Below are 24200 nucleotides of genomic sequence, written 5' to 3' on the forward strand. Positions count from 1 at the left end.
CAGCCCCAATGGGACAGATGGCAAGTTGGCTGAGCTAGAGGATGGCTTTTGCTTTGGGCAATCTACAAAAAGATGGGTGATTCTGCACTCTACGCACCTTTGGTCAGCCTTGTCTCTGTTTTACTGCTCTCTTTCAGGGCAGTGTGATGAGACATGACCAGGGTGACCACAAGTCCAACAAGTGACTGGATCCTGTAGCTGCCCTCCTAGGCCTCTACCTTGTCCTCGTCCTAATGCCATCACCGACAGGGTCAATAATCCATGAGGACCGCGTTGCCCTCGTTGTCGTGCGAGACATAAGGATATATGTAGGTCTCTTCATCATTCGGCTCCTTCGCGTAGTGGACTGGAGCGTCGCTTGGTGGGTGGGTCACGTAAGGACCAAGTGATCTAGGAATGCCTGTAGGGTTTATGTTCATTTGAGGGACGGCTGGTTTCATATCGTTAGGTGCGAGAAGAGCCAATGGGGCTCCCCTTCCGAAGAATGGCTGCAACCTATTCGCTAGGTAAGGCTGGCCATAGGGTTGCGAGTATGGAAGTCTTCTTGGTAATCTACAATGCGCGACATCATGGCCGAACCTACCACAGTTAGCACAAGGTCTTGACCTAGGGTCTTGACCTAGGGTCTTGACACTCAGCCGACAAGTGGTTTCCGCCACAGTACATGCATTCGACGTGCGGGCGCGTTGGTCGTCTCAGCATGTCTTGTAACTTGGCTAATTCCATCTTGACCTCAGCCAAGCCCTGGTCTATCTCGGTGGCGTTCCCCTTATCTTGGGATGATGGGATTGACCACTCACTAGAGGCTGACGTTCTCTCTGAGCTTCGAGAGTTGGTCTGCTCTAGATTTGAGCTCCTGGAGCTCCGCTCTTTCAGCTGATCATCGACTCTGATGGCTTCCTCAAACACTCTAGCCACCGCGTCCCGCTGCAAGCTTGAATTGCCTGCCAAAGCCTTATATAACTCCTCGTCTCGAATTCCGCTGATGAATACAGTTGAAACTGCTCTTTCAGTCTCGCTCGCCCAGAGGGATTCTCTTAAAGAGACTCCTCACATGGGTCACATAGTCACGGATGTCCTTCTTCTCTTTCTGCTTAATGTTCATCAAGCGTACTAGTAGGTTATCAGAGTATCCGGGCTCGGCGAATCTCTTGACGAAGAGATCCTTGAGGTCATTGAAGTTGGCTCACTCTACCGCATCTAGGCTCGTATACCACGTCCTACCCTTGTCACCTAGGCAAAGACCGAATGCTTGCAAGCATTGAGTTTGGTTGTTGAGGCCGTTGGCTTTGCAGACTTGCTTAAACTGCTAACAAAGCTATATGGGTCGTCGTGAGGTTGGTACTTATCGAGTTGCTTGGCAACAATCGGTATCTTGGCCTAGCTCTTTGAGCCTTGGTTCGCCCCTAATCCTGCGAGCAGCGATGTCACTAGTGCGGTGGCACTCTGATCTACTGCCATATTATCGAGCAACCATTTCATGAGAAGCTCGCTCAATGTCAAGTCTCCCTCTAGTGCTCTCTCATGGTCTATTCAGTTTCGGCCAGCCAAGTTCAGCACTCGCTACACCTTATGCAGCTCCATGCTTTTCCTTTGGCTCCTAGCCTGCTGATCCCTATTGTACTCGGCTATGCCCTACAATGCCTTATGGGCTAGCCTTCTCTCCTCTTCTAGGTCTGCAATGATTGCGTCTGCTGTCCTGCCGCGGTGCTTGTACCGGGCGTGCGCATCGTAACTGCTCACCAGCCTGCTGAATAGCATCTGGTACGTTCAAATCAAGCTCCTCATTAGACCGATGGTCAGAGCTCTCTTCCGTCATGGTCGAGTTCTCGCTCTCCACTATGATGTCGATCAAGTTGAATAGACTTGACAGATCCTTGTCATTGGTGCTCATCGCTTGGTCCTGTTCTGCGCTTTGATGGTTTGTCTATATCTTGGTTCTCTCCTCTGGTGGGTTCCTTGAGTGGTTTTATCTAAGTGAGTTCCTTGACTTATTGAATACAGTCCTCAATTTATGATCACTCAGTGTGCGTCGTTTCTCGTGCACTTGTGGTCAATCAGGCTTTCAGCTCTCTCATGTGTACTTCAAGTGTGGAATTCAATGTGAGTGTGGAAATCGATCTCTATATGCTTATGCCCTCTTGTCTCATCTCGAGCCTGATAAGCTTTGTTGCTCAAGTCCTGGCCGTTCTAGCGGGTTCTAGGGTCTGTGCTGCTTCTTGTTGTTCACTAGGGGGTCGATCACAAGTCCTCCGATTGGATTTCCGTTCTCAATGCATCAAGTCGTTGGGGAGTGCTCCAGCACTGTCCCCCTGTCCCTTGGTCGTGACTCCTACGTCGAGAACTGCCTACAAGGCATTCGCTATATTGTCCTGGAGCGGGTTGCGCTTCCAGTCGGTCGCGGGGGTAAATTTTTTATGTTTTCTTTTTCTTTTCTACCTAAGGGTGTGTCCGATTCTGAGAATCAAACGTCCGATTTACTAGTGGTCCGATTCTCCAGTGGTCCAATTCTTGGAATTGGACCAGGTGGATCCGGGAGTTTGAGCCGTCCGATTCTCAGAATGGGACGGGGGTTAAGTGACCGATTTTCCAAAATCGGACAAGTGGTCCGATCGGACCAAGTGTGTGGTCTGATTGTTGACGTGTCCGATTTCCTCGATCGGACGAGGTGTCCGATCGGACGGGGTTGGTCCAAGTGTCCGAGTGGTCCAAGTCCAAGTGGTTTGAGTAGTCCGATTCCCAAAATCGGACGGGTTGGTCCAATCGGACGGTTGTCAGAACGTCCGATTCTGAGAATCGAACACTGAATCGGGTGTTCGATTCCGCCGATCCGAACGCACTTTCGAGCATGAAATCGTCCAAGATCTTAAGATATTGATTATTATAGGCTACAAGATTCAACAGGAATGATACTGGAGTGATGGGGGAGAGATCTATATACCTGGGGATCGCCGATAGCAACGTCACTCCTCGCACTGATCGATCGAACGGGTCACCCAAGCTCTCCCTCTCTCTCTCTCTCTCTCTCTCTCTCTCTCTCTCTCTCTCTCTCTCTCTCTCTCTCTCTCTCTCTCTCTCTCTCTCTCTCTCTCTCTCTCTCTCTCTCAACTGGTTGCAAATGAGGATTTCCTTGCCCTCCAAGAACTTATATCCCTATTGGACATTACCCGGATGTTACCGATCACTCTCCTTGCAATTCCTACACATTCAAATGAGCATTTCCTCCATTTTCCACCTGTTTTCCCCGATTTTCTCCATGTTTTACAGTAGCAAACCCTATGCCTCTCGGGTGTGATTTCCCAATGTTAGCCTACTCTAAACGCAACAAAAATCAAAAGCAAAAAACTGAACTAATTTCTCTATGTTTTCCAATCATCAAATAACCAAAATATCCCAAAATACTTGTTTTGAAGATTAAAAACACCCAAACTTCCTACCTATCTCAAGCTCCGTTTCGGGGATGAATCCCCTACTTCGATACTCGATATGAGGCGCGCAAGTGCTCAAGCTTGAATCCGTTGGTCCCGGCAAACGGAACCAAAATGTGGGAGCTTTCGCTCAACCGCCAAGACCCACGGACCGCTTATTGTTTCAAGCGTTCCAAGGAGCTCTAATGGCTATCTCTCACCTAGCCGATGCGCCGTCGATCCTATGAGAGTACCCTCCTCTCTCTCTTGCACTCCGGTAGCTCCACAATTCTTGATGCTAGCTCAGCATCCTCAATCCTCCTCCATCTCCAGGCTCCATCCTCCATAGCCGTGCGCGCAAGAAAAGAGAAAAGAAGAGAAGAGAAGAAGAGAAGTGGAGATGGTGAAGAGCTTCACCCACTTGATCCCTCACTCCCAGACACTCACTCCCTCACACTCTCACACTCCCTCTCTCAAGAGCACACACAAGCAAGAAGGAGAGAAGAAGAGAGGAAGAAGAAGACTCTTTTTGCCACACACCAAAAGAATGAGCTTCTCATTCACTTTTCATTTTTATATACAAAGCCCTAAATCCTTTTTGGCCGGTCATCCCCTTTTCCCTTTTTTACATGGCCGGTCGTAGCCTAGGCCCTTTTTCCCATTTCCCACCATTCTAATTTATCCTATTCCCAACTAATGCGTACACTTTGCACAAGAGCAAGCCTGGCGCTCTTTTACAAGGATTCGGGAGGGCTTCCACATTTTAATGGTGTGCCTTGTACTCTTTTGTTGTCTCGGGGCGACACTGAGACTTTCTGAGGGTCGTGCCCAAACATTTAAATTTTTTAGGGTCTGGTTATCGGTCAAGGTGCCTTTTTCTGCTTTTACCGTGCGCCTTTTTTGCTATTTCCTTTTTTCCATTTTCCGCTCCTCTGTGCTGCAGGAAACATGGTAACAGTCATGTTATGCTGATGCTACATTGACAGTAAATGCTATGCTTGTCTAGGCATACATAGTCAATCAGTTTGATGCCTATTGGATGCCGATCGACTTGGGGATGGATTGCACATGTTATACCATCATTTTGGCATTGATTTGGGACTGAAATTTCTCAGTTTTTACAGTCATTTCATGTTGTAATAAAAGTGGGTTGAAGCTACTTTACATGCTTTGGGTTATGCCTATTGGTTCCAGCCTATGTCTAGGATATATGCCATGAAGTGTTGATCTTCACGGTACGACTTCGACCTTGGATTTCATTCCGGATGCTTTTGGAAGAGCTTTGAAATTACGCACTCATTGACATGGTTCATGCTTGACAGTGGTATATGCTTTGGCAATGATGCTTCTTGGGTTATGCATACCCATTGCCTACAACTTGATACTCATGTCACGGTTGATTACCCTATGCATATGTTGAGCTTGAGTGCTCATTGAAGCTCCACCTTGGATACATTTTGGATCATCTAGAGTAATCTTGGATGTTACTTGGCTTGTGGGAGTTTGGATTGGGATGTATTTGATGTCTTACATGCTTACGGATGCTACATACGGATGCTCTACCGCCTACATGTTCAGGATGTACTATTGATGTATTGTCTTGGACTTATGTTATTGGCACTGTGTCTTGCCTTGTCTTGATCTCTTGAGCTTGTACATACGGCTTTTGTGCCGGTGGGAGCATTCTTGAATGCTTATCAGACATTGAGCAGGCAGTACTTTTATGCATTGAGCTGTTACATGCTATTGAGCAATTACAGACACTTGAGACTTTGGGACTTCTTACCCTTTGGGATGATACATCATATGTCTTGGTTCACTGTATGCTTATTAGCTAAGTCTTAGTTTTGGATCCGTATCTTTGTGAACTGACACCTACTTGTGTCAAGTTTTGGCAGTGGCAATAACACTTTGCCCCGTTGACTGGGGGGTGTGCCTACTCACTGGCAGATGTTTGTATGACATACTTGGGTGTTGGATTCATGCTTATCGACCGTCATATGCTTATGCTATGCCCGCATGATGCCGGCTTTGGTCTTGGCAGTATCTGATTGTCTTAGGATCCAATTTTGACATTGTTAGCTCTCTTTTACTGAAATCTGAAATTTATTACAGCAAGCATATATGTATGGACTGACATGGATTTTTCATGTTGAAACACTCTGACATGATGTACTTTCACTAGCACTTGGTGGGCAGCAGCATTGGTTCCACTTTCCTCACCATTTTACCTCGATTTTGGTGATTTTTTGGTCATTTTCTGCAGTAAACAACAAGCAGTTTTGAACTGTCTATAGTCTTCCATCCTGCATTATGGCGAGTTCATCCACTGATCATGCTATTTTCAACATCACTAAGCTTGGTGGTACGAATTACTCCTATTGGAAGAGCTAGATGAGGAATGGCTTTGAGCTTGATGAGTTATGCAAGTCCACTATTGTATTATCTCTCACAGAACAGGTTCACTATAATGTCTTTGAGGAAGAACAGAGTGCATGGCAGTTGTGGGATAAGATAAAAAATCTCTATCACAAGAAAAGTCCAGCGAGTCACATGTATTGGCTGAAGCAGCTTATGGATCTACGCATGAAGGAGAATGTGACTATGTCTACTCATTTGAGTCAGTTCCATGCTATACTCAAGAACTTGACTTCGCAGGACATCGCTTTTGTAAAGGATGTCACTCCTCTTTTCTTGCTTGGTACTCTTAATGAGTCATGGGATGTATTCTGCACTGCATTATGTGCCTCTACTACTACCTTGAAATTTTCTAATGTTGAGAGTGCTCTTCTGCAGGAAGAGGTTAACCGTAAGAATTTGGATGTCTCTCGTGTGTCTCATGCTATGACAGTTAGAGGTAGGAATGATGGATATGGAAAGCATGGCAGTGGTAGTGGCCGTGGACAGGATTCTTAGAAATCTTGGTCCAAGTCTCGTGGGAAGTCACGTAGCAAATCCTGTGGCAGGAATGCAAATGTTACTTGTCACCATTGTGGGAAAAAGGGCTATATTAGGCCTCAATGCCATGAATTGCGCAATGAAAGATGCAAAGATAAGGGGAAAGACACAAAGTGCAGGATAAGTCTTCTGATCGCAGCATAGTACCTGCAAAGTCCAGTGTTAAAATTGAAGAGATCAATGTTATCCAGCCTAAGGATGCTAATGATGATGATTATATCCTAACAGCTTCTTCTAGTGCTTCGTAGATGACAGAGATACACTCTATGTATGCACAGTGTTGGCTCTTGGACTCAGGTGCGTCCTTTCATGTGACACCTTGTCGAGAGTGCTTTCATTCATACCGTACTGTTTCGAGTTCTGTGCGCTTGGGTGATGACAGCCCTCTTGATATTGTGGGCATTGGTGATGTTAGGCTGCAATTTCCTTCTGGCAGCAGTTTTGTTATGCAGGATGTACATCATGTACCTGCTTTGACACACAGTCTCATGTCAGTTGGACAGCTTGATGACACAGGATATCATGTATATTTTGGAGACTCTACATGGAAAATCACTCGTGGCAGACTTGTGATTGTGAGAGGTGCCAAGGCTAGCAGTCTCTACCCCTTGATTGTATCAGCTTCTTCCCTTGATCATGTTTTGTCTGTGGGTTCTATCCCACATGTATCTCTTTGGCATGCCCGTTTGGGCCATATGTCTTTGAAGGGAATGAAAATGCTTTCTGGTTTGCAGTACTTACCACCCCTTGATTATGCATGTTTTAATTCATGCGAGCATTGTCTTTATGGCAGGCAGACTAGGTCTATGCATAAGAAGTCTGGTAGGCCACGCATGAGTGAGCCCTTGGCATTGGTGCATTTGGATGTCTGTGGCCCATGCCTTGTCAGTCTGGTAGGCCACGCATGAGTGAGCCCTTGGCATTGGTACATTCGGATGTCTGTGGCCTATGCCTTGTCAGTCTATGGGTGGTGCCAAGTATTTTGTTACGTTCATAGATAATTTTTCACGGAATATTTGGGCTTATCCCATTAAGCTGAAATCTGATGTCTTGGTTGTGTTTCAAATATGGCTTGCATTGGTTGAGAACAAGTCTGGGTAAAGGCTAAAATGCCTAAGGACAGATAATGGGGGTGAGTATGTCTCATGTGCTTTTGAGCAATTGACTGCCCCCTACACCCCCCCAGAATGGTTTGGCTGAGCGGATGAATAGAACCATCCAGGAGCGTGTACGCAGTATGCTTAGCCATGCAGGCCTACCATAGAGCTTTTTGGCTGAGGCAGTTAGTACAGCTGTGCATGTCATAAAAAGATCACCCTCTAGTGGTTTGGATTTCCAGGTTGCAAAGGAGGTATGGACTGGAAAACCTCCCTCTTATGCGCATCTTCGTGTCTTTGGATGTGAGACATTTTGCCATGTGCCCAGGGACAAGAGAAGTAAGCTAGATCCCAAGAGTATCAAATGCATTTTCCTTGGTTATGGGGATGCAGGCGAGATGGGTTACCGTCTCTGGGATCCGCAAGGGGCGGAAAGTCATCCGCGGTCATGATGTAGTCTTCCATGAAGACAAGATGCATAGGCACCATGAGAGAGTTGTTGAGATCTGCAGGGTCATATTTCAGGAGGAGCCGAGAGCTCCCACACAGCCAGTTGGACAGCCTATAGTTGCGGCATATGCTCATGGTCAGGGCATTGGACAGGCAGCTGGGTAGGCAACAGAGCCTGCCGTGAGATGGTCTACTAGAGACAGACGTCCACCTGATAGATTTCAATCCTCGACGCATTATGTCTTGGTTACAGATGCAGGAGAGCCTTTCACTTATGATGAGGCTATGCGCAAGGGTGAGAGTTACTCCTGCGAGAGGGCTATGCAGTCTGAGATAGACTCCCTACATAAGAATGACACTTGGGATTTGGTTTCCTTGCCTACGAGCAAGAAGGCTTTGCCATGCAAGTGGGTGTACAAGCTAAAAAGTACCCCTGGACACCCCAAGCCAGCATACAAGGCTAAATTGGTAGCAAAGGGTTTTAAGCAGGAGCACGGTGTGGACTTTGATGATATCTTTTCTCCTGTGGTTAAGATGCCCACCCTACGCTTAGTCTTGGCTTTGGTTGCTCAGCTTGACTTGGATTTATACCAGATGGATGTCAAGATGGATTCCTTACATGGGGACTTGCATGATGAGATTTATGTGGAGCAGCCAAAGGGCTTTGCAGAACCTGGCAGACAGCACCTAGTGTGCAAATTGAAGAAAAGCCTTTATGGCTTGAAGTAAGCACCTAGGGAGTGGTATCATAAGTTTGATGCCTTTATGCAGTCACAGGGCTACAGCCGGAGTGCTATGGATCCGTGTCTTTACAGAACAAAGCCCGTGATAGTTCTTTATTGATTTTGGTACTCTATATGGATGATATGTTGATAGTAGGGAAAGCTCATGATGAGCTAGATGCTCTTAAGGCTCAGCTCAAGAAGAGCTTTGAGATGAAAGATATGGGACAAGCCGCTCATATACTTGGTATGCGCATTACAGGCGACAAGCATTAGGGACTCCTCTACTTGTCACAGAGGGAGTACATTCATAAAGCCCTTGAGCGCTTCCGCATGGAGGACATAAAGCCTATTGGCTATCCATTGCCTTCTTATGTGAAGGTATCACAGGCTGATTGTCCACAGACAGATGAGCAGAGGGCCGAGATGGCCAAGATTCCCTATGCATCCGCAGTGGGCAGTCTTATGTATGCCATGATAGCCACTCGTCCAGATATTGCCTTCGCAATTTTGGTGTTGTGGCATGCTATATGGCTACACCTGGCAAAAAGCATTGGGATGTCGTGAAGGATATCGTGAGGTACCTGAAGGGCACTGTAGATATGTGCCTATGCTATGGCAGCCAGGATATAAGAGTCGTGGGGTACACTGACTCTGATTATGCAGGACATGCAGATAGTAGGAAGTCCACTTCCGGCTATGTATTCACCTATGCTGGAGGTGCTATTTCTTGGATGTCTAGGGTATAGAAATGCACGGCTCTTTCTACTATAGAGGCTGAGTATGTTGCAGCCACTGAGGCTTGCAAGGAGGCCATTTGGTTGGGTCGTTTGGTTGCGGACCTTGGCATTAATGCTATCCCTACATTGCATTCGAATTCTATGAGTGCTATTCAATTAGCCAAGAATCTGGTCTTACATGCGAAGATGAAACACATTGAGGTGAGGTATCACTTCATACGTGGGGTCGTTGAGAGGACAAGTCTATTGATCTTGTCAAGATCTCGACTGATTAGAATCCTGCAAATTTGCTCACAAAAAGCCTCTCGCGCTTTGCCTTCCTCAGGAGGTTGATGGGCGTGGGATGAGATGACGTCTTTCCTCATCCTATTGTACATGTGTACATGTTGTACTGTCTTTTTCTTTTTCTTTTCACTCCTCAAACTGGGGCAGATTCGCCTTTAAGTGGGAGGTTGTTGGGGGTAAAGGTGCCTCTGCCTAGCCACTCATGTATTACTACACTGATAATTACTGCCATTGCACACCGCAGGTGGCAGGCGCCCGTCACCATCACTTTATTCTTTATTCTTTTAGTGACAGTTTGAATAAAGGAAGGCCCAGTCACACATTGTGACTGTTGGAGTTCCCATTTCTAGTCTCTTCCTTTCTTGCTCTTGCTCTCTCGCCATAGCTCTCGACTCCAACCTTCGATCCGTCGCTCCCTTTCATGAACAACCAAAGCTTGCTGAAAATATAACCCCAAATCAAGAGATGGAAAATGCGCCACAATCAAAGAAGACCGAAGGAAAGAAGAAAGGCAAGCAGCCAGGCTATAAATTGTAGTCTAACATAGAATTTACAACCGATCTCAAACAAGTCCTAGAAGAACGAATTCTAGGAAGTAAAATTGAATTCACCTTAGGCAAAATTCTTGGAATTGCCAAACGTGAATTCCATGATGTAATTATTAATGTAATCAACTGGAAAATACAATATGTTGGTGATAAAGCTGAAGAAACAGTGCATGCTTCTTTGCAAGTTCTTCGAGTTTTTGTGCAGGATAAAAAGAAGCTGACTTCACAAGGAATACATCTTGAAGTAGTTAAAGAATTAATTGCAGCAATTGAAGCTGAAGATAAAGAAAACATGAATGCAAAAATTAAAGAAGTGAAAGCTGAAAATGTAATGGTCGGCTAGTCCAAACCTGTTGGGCAGCCCACCTCTCATAAAGAAAGCCGTCTACAGCACATGCATGAGGAGGAAGAGGCTCGGTTCATTCCAAGTAGTCACTACTCCCATACGCATTGGGCAAGAGCAACAACGGAGACAGTTGTCAAAATTGGATAAAAAGAAACACCATGTATTGCACTCTTAGACCATGGCTCGGAGATAAACGTCATGGCAAGGAGTCTCTATGAAAGTAGTAGATGGCCCATAGATGCTGATCCAAGATGGCAAATGAGAGCTGCAAACAACTCTTTTGGAGAGTTATATGCTGCATGTCCTAATGTGCAAGTAACTATTGGAGACATAAAAGACAATTTTCACTTTTTTGTTCAAGACTCTTGTAGTTACCCTATCATTCTTGGGCAACCTTACATTTCTGAAGCCTACTTGGAAACAAAAGCTCTTGATGATGGTTCTTCCTATGCTCGAATCGGAAGCAAGGATAATAAACGAGTTGTCCAATTTCTTACTGTGTGTGTTAACCATCATTGAAACAGAGATCGACTAAGTGATTATCTTGTGCCTCCTAATGCCCACCGAGAATTCAAGGGTTTTCATGCTGCACTACTATAAAAGGAGGCTATGGTAGTGCGTCATGTAAAAAAATTGAACCTCCTTATGCTACTAAAATTGTGTCTCTCGAAAATTTGTATGTATGTACAGCCAATAGTATGGGCTGTTATAAGTCTCTTCCGACCATGACTAAGGCTGAAAGAAAATATTTATGTCATGTAAAAAGGGAGCTAAAAACTTAATATGACATGATGGCTGAAAATGAAGATATTTCGGGCAATTTTTTTGGATTGATTACTAGTGACACATTGACTGAAATATATGCAGCTACTCATATAGAAAATCAGGCAAAAAATCATTCCATAGAAGTATGTACATTGAATTTTTATCAAACAATTCAAGAATTTGTTGAGCAGAAAGACATTGGTTTACTCAACAAGGTTGAAGCACAAGTGGAGACAAAATACGAGACGGTGGATAAGAAAGTCAAACCTGTGGCAGTCCCACTGTCTCCTGAAAGTGAAGGGCTGGCTAATAGGGCATCAAATCAGCCAAGCCTTCGTGATCCTTCCAACATTGGTCACAAGTTCACATCTAAAAGTATAAAAGAGCTCAAAATAGGTGAAAATGCTTTCCTTTCGCCGGCTGAAAAACACTCTTTTATGCAAATGCTAATGAAACATGGAAAAGCTTTTGCATTTCAACCAGGTGAAATAGGTTGTGTGGATCCGCTCCTATGGTCATCTTTACGGTCCCACCACATGTGCCTTGGAATCTCAAGCCTATTCCTGTTCCAAGGGCGCATTTGCCCAAATTATTGGAACTTCTAAATGAAAAGATCAGAATGAAGATTTTAGAACATTCTTCAACGCCCTACTCAAATCGATGGTTTACCATGTCTAAGAAAAATGGATCTTTACGATTCATTCAAGATCTACAGCATGTTAATCGTATCACAATCCGAAATGTTGGTTCAGGTCCAATTGTTGAGGAGTTTGCTGAAGCTTTTGTAGGTAGAGCAGTTTATTCTATGGGCGACCTATATTCAAGATATGACCAATTTCAGCTTTCATTAGAAAGCCAAGACATTACCACAATGAAGACACCTCTTGGATTAGTCCACATGTGCACTCTACCACAAGATGCAACAAACTCCGTAGCCCATATGATGAATGACATGCACAAAGTCTTAAGGGACTTTATTCCACAACTTACTCTTCCATTTCTTGATGATGTACCTATCAAGGGATATGAAGTCAATGAAAAGAATGAGGAGCTTGATGAAGATGGCTGCATGACATTTGTAGTTAACCATATTCATGATTGTGATAGGATTTTGACAAGGCTAGAAGAAGTACATCTTACCGTTTTTGAAGCTAAGTCGATTTTTGGAGTAGAAGAAGTCTTAGTGATCGGTCATCTATGTGGCCCCTATGGACGCAAACCTTCTCCAATCAAGATAGATGACATCAGCAGAATGCAAGAAAAATGTGCAAATGTTTCAGAGGTGAGAAGATTTCTTGGCGCATGTGTATTCTATCTCATATGGATACCACATTTTGCTCATGTAGCCGAAAATATTTATCAATTATTAAGAAAAGACGAAAGATTCTCTTGGGGTAATGAGCATACTCTCACTATGCGTAAATTAAAAAAGCTGTTAATTTTAGCCCCCACTCTCCAAAGGGCTGATTATTCAAATGGTCAACCCATCATCCTTACTGTGGATACAAGTCCCATTGGGATAGGATGGGCTGTTGGCCAAGAGGATCTAGAAGATAATAGGTATGTAATTCGTTTTGGAGCAAAAGTTCTCAATGAACGTCAAAGAAGGTATGCACAAGTAAAAAGGAAATTTTGGAGAGTTGTAACAGCATTAAAGTGTGATCGTGAATACTTTATAGGTGCTTTCATAGTGGTAGAAACTGATTGTCTTCCACTCTTGGGCATGATTGTCAACTGCTCTACACCTAACATTGCTATGCTAAGATGGATTGCATTATATATCTCAACCCTGAATTAAAGCATATTGCAAGAAAGGCGAATCCAGTTGTTGACATGCTATCACGTGCAAGATATAACAATGAAGAAGAGTTGATGGAAGAAGATGAAGCTGAAGAATCTATACTTGCTGAATTTCATTCCATGGCTGCTAAAACTACCTTTTCAGTTACTGCATATACTGGTCCAAATCTGAAAACAATAGGATGGTCAACTAGAAGCCAGCATGCTCATTGCATTGCTCAAGTTCTAGTTCATTTCCTTGAAGAAGATTATGAAGAAGATTGGCTGAAGATCGGCCAATATTTGAGCACAATGAAGAAGAAGGAGACTTGGACTAATGAGGGATTCAAGCATATCAAGAGGAAAGCTTATGGCTTTTTTCTTCAAGAAGGATATCTACGAAAGCACTCAAAGAATAAGAAAGGAGTGCCTGTCCGAGTTTTAGGTAACAAAAGATTGCAACAAGAGGTAATGAAGGAATTTCATGAAAGCATGTGGGCTAGCGCCATAAAGGCATATGGGGAATCTTTAGTAAAGTCAAAGATAAATATTGGTGGAAAAACATGTATCGGGACATAGCACTTTTTTTTAAAACCTCTTATGTGTGTCAAATGTATTCTATGGTTAAGCATCGAGATGGGTTACAACTGACTTATCCCTTGTCTATACATTATAGATGGGTTATTGATCTTGTAACCATGCCTATAGGAATATGGAATATGTGGTATTTAGTGCTTGCAAGAGAGGATCTAACCAATCAAGTTGAAGGCAAAGCCTTAACAACCAAATCCACTCAAGCTGTTTGTCGTTTTTTGCTTGAAGAAGTGTTTTGTAGATATGGTTATGTGGGTAAAGTAACTGCACATAGAGGAGAGTTGGATGCTAATGAGGCACGCAACTTCTTTGATCAATTGGGTATTAAGTTGGCTTTAACATCAGCCTACAACCTTGAAGGCAATGGAAAGAGTGAGAGAGGTCATGAACCTATTCTCAAAGCTCTAGCAAAGTCTTGTAGAGGAAAAATCAAAGAATGGCCTAAAATGCTACCTTTTGCATTATGGGCTGACCGGACTACTCACAGTTCAATGACTGGCTATATGCCAGTTGAACTTATGCATGGACAACAACCAATTATGCCAATTGAAAAATCTATTCTCACATGGAGTCTTCTACCTTGGGAGGAAGGCATCAGTAGAGAAGAGTTGCTGACTTTGCGTATATGGTAGCTAGAAAGAAGGCTTGAAGATGTTCAAGCATGTATTGAGAAGCTAAAGACAATAAGACTAAAGAAGAAAAGAAGATTTGATAAGCAACATCGACTTCGGCCAAGAGCAATTCAAGAAAATGATTGGGTGCTTGTCTATGATAGTAGCTTAGACAATCAATACTGTGCTTCTAGGAAGATGGTGAAGCGTTGGTTTGGCTCATATGTGGCAAAGATTGTTCATGACAATGCCACATATTCATTGGCTGAATTGGATGGAACAAGCATGAAGGTACCCATAGTTGGAAAAAGAATCAAGCTCTTCAAACGAAGAGAAAGTTCAACATATGAGCTAGAAGACTTGAATATAATTCAAGAGCATGAAGACATAGAGGAAGAAGATGAAGACAGTGACATAGCAGAAGATACTTCTTCCGACACTGCAAATCCATAAGACTTTGGCACATGCTAGAGGATGTGCAGGTTAGGAGGGGGTGGATGTCGTGCCGTACGCACACACCGTGTAAAAAAATCTAGAGTATGGCTTCCTTTTAGATTTAGAGAGCCAATGCTATTTTAGACATTAATGTTAGTGTCCATGGTTCAAAAATATTAGATTTTAGTCCATTTTTAATATTCTAGATATTATCTCTTATAAAAAAATCTACAAAACTATAGACAACTTCTAGATTAGGATGACATGCAAAAGAAACCATGTAGCTTTCAGCTAATTTGAGAGGATTTTATGTAAAAAGATAGATTAGCGAAATCACGCGACGCGTGATCACTGTTTTCAAGCAGTGAACAACACTCCGAAAGTGGGAGATGAAGGAGTGATCTGGCAGGATTCTGGCTAGGTGTCCTGGTATTTAACCCCCCTTTTGGAGCCATTTGAAGGATTAGACTGGGGATCTGAGCAGCATAGAGGAATGTACTATTTTGTACACGTTTTTGTCTATTAGAGTTATATTTTCTCATAATGGTGAAAGAAACTAACAAGCTTCATCTCTGTTAGTATTCTTCTATATTTTCTACTTCTTTTTGGAAGTATTCTTCTGCATCTTCAATCTCTTTGAACCCATTCTCTTCCGTCTAATCCTCTCCTTGAATCTACCTTCACCGTGCTGCCACTTATCTTCAAGAACTTGGCTTGAAATCTTCAACTCTTCTCTTATCTCTACCATATTTGGAGTCTAAGCTCTTGAACCCCCATACATTCTTCTCTTGCCAAACCCCTGTGGTGATCTTCAACCTTACACACTACGACAATGGGCCGAAGGTCGAGTGGTGAAAAGGCAAACCACAGAAGTTGTGTGTCTCACTCCTAGGTTACTTGGGATCAGTGGAGCTATGGACACCCCTTTCCTTGACCGGAACGGAATTGTAGACTGTCATGAGCCCAACGTCTAGGGCGTTGGAAGATCCTATTCTAGATAAAGGATGGAAATTTTGGTACCATGTGATTTAGACCAGGTACTTCTATTGGACAGAAAAGATACATAATTCTTCTGTATGGGCAGGAGACAAAGATTAACTTGAAGATAAGTTAAGGAACTTGTTTGTCAAAAGTCTAGTTGTTTTGTTTTTGTGTCTGTGTTGTAAATTACGAGAATGAACTGTGTGCCCTAAAAGGCTTAATTAATGAAGCTGATTTTAAATGTCGCACATAAATGTGGTAGGATCTAATTTAAAAAATAAAGCTATCAAGGGAAGCGGGTGGACGGAATCCCCGACGGGTCCATCCTATGGCAGCAAGGTGGTCCCAAAGAACTGGGAAGCTTCTCACAAGGATTTATCGCCATTCGACTTTAGGTATTGTTAAGTTAGAACCCGATTCATGCTGTTTTAGGGGACCGGAATGGGACTATGCCCTATTGGTAGAGAAGTTAAGCAGCGTATCTCTCTCGTTTCCATTATCTTTGAACCAAGTACGGTATGGATCTACTTCGTATTGGGTATCTCTGCATAAAGTAGGATGTCCAAAACCCAACGCTAGAATGTTGTTAGGAGACCTTGGCCCTAGGAACCCAGATTTCAGGTCAATCCTAGTGGGTTTGGCCGTGAACATTCCGTTGCGAGGCGGACTTGAGAAACCCTAGGCGACAAACCCCGGAACATTCCTTAGGAGTTTCGGGTGGTGACGCTTAGATTCGTTTCTCAATGGACCACTAAAATGTGCTTGGACAGTCGATAGATAGGCACGTTACAGTCGACAGGCTGGCATGTTACAGCCACAACCCTTCTTCTCTAATTCACTATAAATAAGAGGCATGGGGAGTAGTTAGAGGTACACAAGGACACCCCGAGAGGCTATGAGAGAGAGGTAGAGAGAGAGAGAGATAGAAGGATACCCCTCCAAGAGGTTGCAAGAAGGAGCTTGAGAGAGAGAGAGAGAGAGAGAGGGAGAGGGAGAGGGAGGGAGTTAGCTCAATTCCCCTCTCTCGGTCTTCAACTAAGCCACCTTCTCTTATGCTCTCTCATCTCGAATCTATTCCGCCTTTCTATCTCTCGAACCACTCGTGGACGATGGCTCCAAAGAGACGAAGTGGAAAGACCATGGGAACCACCGCAACTACTCAAGCAACGAGTATTGCCAAAGATACGGGAGTGCCTAAGGTTGCCATTGCCACTACCAATGGAACATTGGGTGTGGCTAATGCAAGCGTGAGTAAAGAAAAATTTCCCAATTTCATCATGCTGCCAAACTAGGTTATTCATTACTAGATTATTATTTCGCTATATAAAATAATTACATAAAATTATTATCTTTCTTATTTTTCACTTACACAAATTGATAACTCATCTAGAAAGCATACTAGTACAAGCATAAACAATTAATATTTATGAATTGCAGCTAGATTAATTGAGATTCTAAATCGTAGAATCATGTTAGAAATAATTGCCGAAGGTTATTGTACATATGTCCTTATGCTCATTCGATATAGTTATGGTCAAATGCGACAAGGTTAAGTGTTGACTAACGCTTGTTATTAAAACTGTAAGAGTCCTATAAGTCATCTCGTTGAGTTATTGGCACAATATATTTCTTTAAGGAATTTTGCTTATATTGGGCAAGATAGCTCGAATGGAAAATTCATGCCTTTTTTAACATGTTGTAAGAGATGTACTCAATACTTCTTTATGGGGAGAAGAATCCTCATCAGAATGTAAGATTACCTTAGGATAAGTTCTACCTTGGCTATGTGAACTTGTGAATTGCATGATGGTGTGATTGTCATTGCATCATTTGATATACATTTGAAAGGATTGTTTGTGTTTGCTAGAATCTAGATCTTTAATTGAAATTATTGACAAAAAGAATAAAAGGAAGAATCGAGCTAGACTACCCTCAAGCTAGCAGCGAGACCCTACAAGGTTGTGGTTATCGCTTCAAGAGGCTTAGACCGACTCCGTTAGTGAAAGGTCAATCTCAGTAGGGATAGTCTCGGGCAGTAGGAAATGTAGGTTCCAGAGGGGGCTCTGGCTATAAATCCTGCATTGTTCCTAGAATTTGACAAGCCCCTTCGTGACCCAGGATGGGATCCTGGAACCCTAAATACTAGTTATAAGGGTGGAATCTTGGTGTGGGTAGAATACCCTCGTGGAATTCTATGTATCTTCCGCAAGGTTGAAAAGATGGAAAATGTAATAAGCTTCCAATATAATAAAGAAGTTTGCTTTATTCAAGGACTGTTTGAGTTGTGTGTGTGTCTGTGAGATAAATTACGTGAAGGAACATGTGATTTAATAGACTAATTAAGGAAGTTGGTTGTATATGTTCCAATAAATGTGTTGTAGGTAATTAAAAAACTAAAGATGATCCCATCATCAAAGGAAAGCAGGTGGGCATAACCCCGACAGGTCCATCCAATGGTAAGGTGGTCCCAGTTAGCTAGGAGATTTTCTAAATTGGCAATAGAAATAGAAAGACGATAAATTGACCAACTAGTCATTTGGTAGAACCGATTTGCATTTTTTTAGGGGGACGGAATGGGATTTTGCCTTATGGGCAGGAGGGTTGATGTACCACACTCCCCCCATCTCCCATTCTCTTTGAACCAAGTGCAATGGTAAGTCCTCTTCAGATCGAGTAATCCTGTAAAAGTGGAAACTTGAAATTACTAATGCTAGCTAGCCGCTAGGAGACCCATCTGATTTTAGGAACCCGAAAATTCAAGTCGATCCTAGTGGGTTTGGCTAGAACTCTCTTGTTGCATAGTAGACTCAATAGGGCCTAAGTAACAAACCCCGTGATGTTCAAAGGGAGCGCTGGGTGACATCATTTTTGGAAAACCTACTGATGGACTACTAAAAGGTGTGCCATGGATTGAGACTGGTGGGCACCTCACACAAACAGTGAAACCCTAATTGTGGGTTTGGTTGGCAACCATAACCAGAAAGCTTCAAGCTTCTTATTTCAAGTTTAATCATCCTAGAAATCACTAACATTGATTCTAATGACTAATTAATCTTCTCTGGAGTTTATTGCAAATTTGGAAGCCTGATCTCAAGGCTAGACACATGTGGTGGACATCATTAAGTCCGTGATTATATAAAAGCACAACCAATAATAAATTAGTATTTGGACACGATGCTAATAGTGGCCGATTATGTAAAAGCACAACCAATAAGAAGTTATTATGTGACTACAAGGCTAATAGTAGTCAATTTTTATAAGTATACTTACAAATAGTAACCTTATCCACATATTTGCATATATCAAATGGCTAAGTTCATGAATGACAACTAATTCTTATGTGTATAGACTTGTAAATAGTAATCACATTTGCAAATTTGTAAATAGCAAATGATTCTTACATCCAACAATCTAAGTAATTATGTAATCATCAAATGAATTTCTATTTGCATAAATAGCCACATCATCATCCCTTACATCCTTGTGACCATGCTTCTTGAGCAAAACATATAATCAAATTGTAAGAAAGAGCATAAAAAATAGATGATCCTAATTACTGAACATTGAGTAGAACAAATAGTGAAATAGAGAATATTAGAGCAACTCAAAGAATGAGTGGATTGGAAATGGAATCCATAACATGAACGAGATGTACCATGTAAACCATTAGGAACTTATGCTAGTGTAGTACATAAAATAGTTATGATTGATGGTAGAAGTACCCAAACGCATGATTTGAAATACTTGAAGACTCTAGCTCTAGGTCATGACTCCAATCCTATAGACATCTAATGATGAAGCATCAAGTTGATGTCAATTGTACTTAAAACCTGGATCACAAAAAGTGGAAAAGCTGGCTTTTTTTTTCTATCACAAATAGTCATACCAAAAGCACATTGTGATGATGGATTCCCTACCCTATCTTCACCTAAAATTCTGAGGTGCCACCATGTGAGAATAGATTAGGAGTAAACAATGCTCATTTTCCAAATCTCCCACTATGGACATGAAAGTTGAATTGGCTTGAGGATTTGAACCTCTAGACTATATTCATGCATGTAGACAGCCTTTATTTGCATCCACCACATCCTTTATATGTATGGCAAGTATTAAGATGTCTTTCTCGTACCTTCTCACAATCATTACTTTGTGACCTACTTTGTGACCTAGGGATATTTGAGTAGGGCCACTGTTGAGATATCGAGCTCCACTCGTGATATGCCAGGGTGACCGTTGTGCATTTATGTCACCGACGTGTCAGTTTGCAGATGCGGTTGGTACACCGCCCATGAATAATAGCTACATGACAGCTATCCTTATCTACTCTAGTTCGTGGCTCAGTTAGTATGCCACCTTAGTTAGTTGAGTTTGGTTTGAGAGCCATATATAGGGTTCTTCTATTTCTTTGTATGAGAGTTCTTTTTGGCTTACACAACTAAGAAGAGGAAAACTGTTTTCAGCCTCCACCGTTGTGTGTATTCCCCCATTGTGCAAGCAAGAAAGCTACAAGTGAGACTCCTTCCTTCTCTCCCATAATCTTGACATGGTATCAGAGCCTTGTTCATGGTAAGGAGCTCAAGAAAGCAAGCCAAGCTCGCAGTGTTCTGGTAAGAGGAGCAGTATTGCTTTCATTTTCTGTTTTGGGAGTAGATCTCTGCAGGTAGCACAGCTGGAAATTGCAAGAGTGCATTGTCTCAGGTTGAGACGCCCTTCGCGGTGAAGCAAGAGGGCAGTATATGCTGCGGGAAAGGGCTTTAGCTATTGGCGACCCTGTTTTTTTTATTTGAGGCCATTTCGGGGCCTGTTTTGGAGGCGGAAGTTTTCTGCACGCACTCAGGAAAAGGCCCAGTTTTATCCTGTGCGACCACTGTTCTACAGGTCGGTGAAAAGTTACCACAGATATTGCATCATATGCTCGTGTGCAGAGACATTGGGAGTTACAGAATCATCCTTGGTTCCTGTATATGCAAAATCGTCACTAGGAAGTGACTGTGTGGTCAAATACCACTTTCGCCAGTTTTGCAGATTTACCCTTGTGAGGCTGAAGTTGTGTTCTTTGCAGTGACAGAATTTTTTGCAGTGTTCTGTAATGGCGTCTGACTCTCTTTCACAGATTGTCACTGAAAAACTTGACAAGAACAACTTCCAAGCATGGAAGTTTAGAATGACGAATTTCCTTATGGGAAAAGGATATTGGGAATTTGTTGCAGGAAATGAAGAAGAACCAGTTCTTCCTGATGTTCCCAATCAATAGCAAATGCAGGCATTCAAAGCATGGCATGAGAGAGCCAGGAAAGTTATGTACTGGCTGTCTATCAGTATTTCAGACTCTATGATTGTGCATATTCAAGATGCAAGTACACCAAAGGAGGCATGGGATACTTTGTCAAAAATGTATAGCACAAATACGCAAGCCAGGAAAATGCAGCTCAAGCAAGAGTTGCACAATGTGCAAAGAGAAAGTATGAGCATCAATGACTACCACATGAAGGTAAAGAAGATTGCAGATGCACTTGCTTCCATTGGGTCGCCAGTGGAAGATGATGATTTAGTTTCTGTGACCTTGAATGGTCTAGGAAAGGATTATGCACAGTTTCGGACATCCATTTCAGTTCGTGAAAGATTTCCTGATTTTGAGGAGTTGATTGCTCTTCTAATTTCTGAGGAGCAGAGAAATGGTGGTGCATCTTCTTCAGGAGAAACTTCAAAAGAAGCTGTCTTCTACTCAAATGCTGGAAGAGGTAGAGGCAGAGGTAGAGGAGGCCGATTTGGAGGCCGTGGTAGAAATCAGAATATGCAGCAAACTCAAGAAAACCAGTCCTATGGAGGAGGACGTGGTAACTCTAGAGGCAGGGGGAGCCAAAGAGGTCGTGGTGGATGGCAAAGAGGCCAAAATGCAAACAGTAATGTTGAATGCTACTACTGTGGTAAAATGGGTCATATGGCTAAAGACTGCTATAAAAAGCAGAATGACATCATGAATGGAAAATTGCAACAAGGAAATTATGCATCTTCTAGTAGACAAGGTGGTGACAGAAATGAGCATTTGTTTATGGTGCAGCACATGAACAATTGTGTGACAAGTGCAGAAGAAAGCAACGATGTATGGTATGTTGACTCAGGTGCATCAAACCACATGACACATCATGCAGAATGGATGGAGGATGCAAGGAAAATGGAAAAACCAGGATTTGTGGAGACTGGTGATGAAACTGCACATCCTATTGTGCAGATTGGAAAAATTCCTTTGTCTATACAGGATGGGAAAAAGAAATACATGTCCGATGTATTTCATGTCCCGAATATCACCAAGAATCTGGTTTCTGTTGGTCAAATGGTTGAGCAGGGCTTGCAGGTCAGATTTAATCCTCATGGATGCTTTGTTGAGGATATGAAAAATAAAGGTCGCTTGATAGCAAAAGGAAAGAAGAAGGGCAGAATGTTTACGTTGGATGCAGACATGCCTGAATTGAGTGCAGCAATGTTTGCACATGGGACCGGTGTAATTGCAGATATTGATATCTGGCATAAACGCATTGGTAATGTTAATGTACAGCGACTTAAATCAATGCAGGCCCAAAATATTGTTGCAGGATTGCCTAAATTCAAGGTTCCATAAATGCATAAGGTATGTGAAGCCTGTCAGTTTGGAAAACAGGCAAGGAAACCATTTCCTAGACATGTTCAAGAGAGTAAGAAGCCATTGGAATTAATCCACTCTGATGTGTGGACTACTAAAGCTGCATCTCTTGGAGGCTGTCATTATTTTGTCACTTTTATTGATGACTATAGCAGAAAAGTTTGGGTGTATTTTATGAAGAAGAAAAGTGAAGTTTTTGGGCATTTCAAAACTCTTAAAACTATGGCTGAAAAAGAAACAGGTCTGCAAATAAAATGCCTAAGGTCAGAAGGAGGGGGAGAGTACCTCTCAAATGAGTTTGCAAGGTTCTTGCAGGAGCATGGCATAAAGCAGCAATATTCATGCAGTCATACCCCACAACAAAATGGAATTGCAGAAAGGAAAAACAGGCATATTGGAGAGGTATCTCGTGCCATGCTCAATGAAAAAGACTTGCCAGATTTTTATTGGGCTGAAGCAGTTGCTACAGCAGTCTACATAATGAACAGGACTCCCACTGCAGCAATACATGGGATGACTCCAGAGGAGAGGTATACTGGTAGGAAACCAGATATTTCTCATTTGAAAATTTTTGGTTGCATTGCCTATGTACATGTGCCAGATGAGTTGAGATCCAAGTTGGATCCAAAAGCTGAGAAGTGCATCTTTATTGGTTACTCTCTGCAGCAAAAAGGGTATAGATGCTATAACCCTTCTACTCGTAAGTTTACAGTGAGCAGAGATGTTGTTTTTGATGAGATGAGTAGCTGGTATAAACCTGTAAATGTGATTGATGATGTAGATGCACAAAATGGTAATGCTGCACAGAATTCACAGCAGCAGTCACAAAATATTAGTGGACCTGGAGCGTCCTCTAGCAGTGGTTCACATTCTTCGCCATGGACAGGCAGATTGAGATCAAGAGAATCTTCTCAAAGCAATGCAGATAGTGGTATGCAGGTATCACGAAAAGAAAAAGAGAAGGTTGATCAGCCCATGTTTGATGTGAATGCAGGTCACTCTTATGTGGATGGTGAATCCAGTGGCTCAAAACAGAGCATTGATGATGAATTGGGTATTCCTTCTATTGTTACACCTGGAGTAAGGAAGACCAGGGATGTTTTGAGAGCACCTGGGAGAGTGAACCTACTTTGCGCAGGTCTACCAGAGCTAGGTATCCTGTGGATAGGCTGAAATATGATGGATTTATAGCCATTCACTATGCATATATGGTCAAAGTGATACAGGAACCAGAACCCACTTCTTTTGAGCAAGCCATGGGAAAAGAAAAATGGGAGAAAGCCATGGATGAAGAAATGGATGCCTTGGAAGCAAATGCTACATGGGAATTGGTACCTTTGCCTAAAGGTAAGAATGCAATTGGCTGTAAGTGGGTTTATAAGGTGAAGCACAATGCAGATGGTTCTGTAAACAGATACAAGGCAAGATTAGTAGTCAAGGGGTATACACAAACATATGGCATTGACTATGAAGAAACATTCAGTCCGGTTGCAAGGATGGCAACCGTAAGAGCAGTCATTGCTATGGCTGCATCAAAGGGATGGTCTTTACATCAGATGGATGTAAAGAATGCCTTCTTGCATGGTGATTTACAAGAAGAGGTCTATATGGAGCAGCCACCAGGTTATGTGCATGCTGTTCATCCTGAGTTTGTTTGCAGGTTGAAGAAAGCATTGTATGGCTTGAAGCAAGCACCTAGAGCATGGTCTGACAAGATAGGACAATATCTTGTCACTATTGGCTTTCAGATTTCCAAGGCAGACTTCTCACTTTATGTGAGAAAAACAGAGAAAGGTATTATGTTGCTTGTCATTTATGTTGATGACTTGATTATGACGGGTG

The sequence above is a fragment of the Lygodium microphyllum genome, chromosome 14 (genome assembly GCF_053477565.2).
Source record: "Lygodium microphyllum isolate KBCC chromosome 14, Lygodium_microphyllum_v1.1.10, whole genome shotgun sequence".
NCBI lineage: Eukaryota > Viridiplantae > Streptophyta > Polypodiopsida > Schizaeales > Lygodiaceae > Lygodium > Lygodium microphyllum.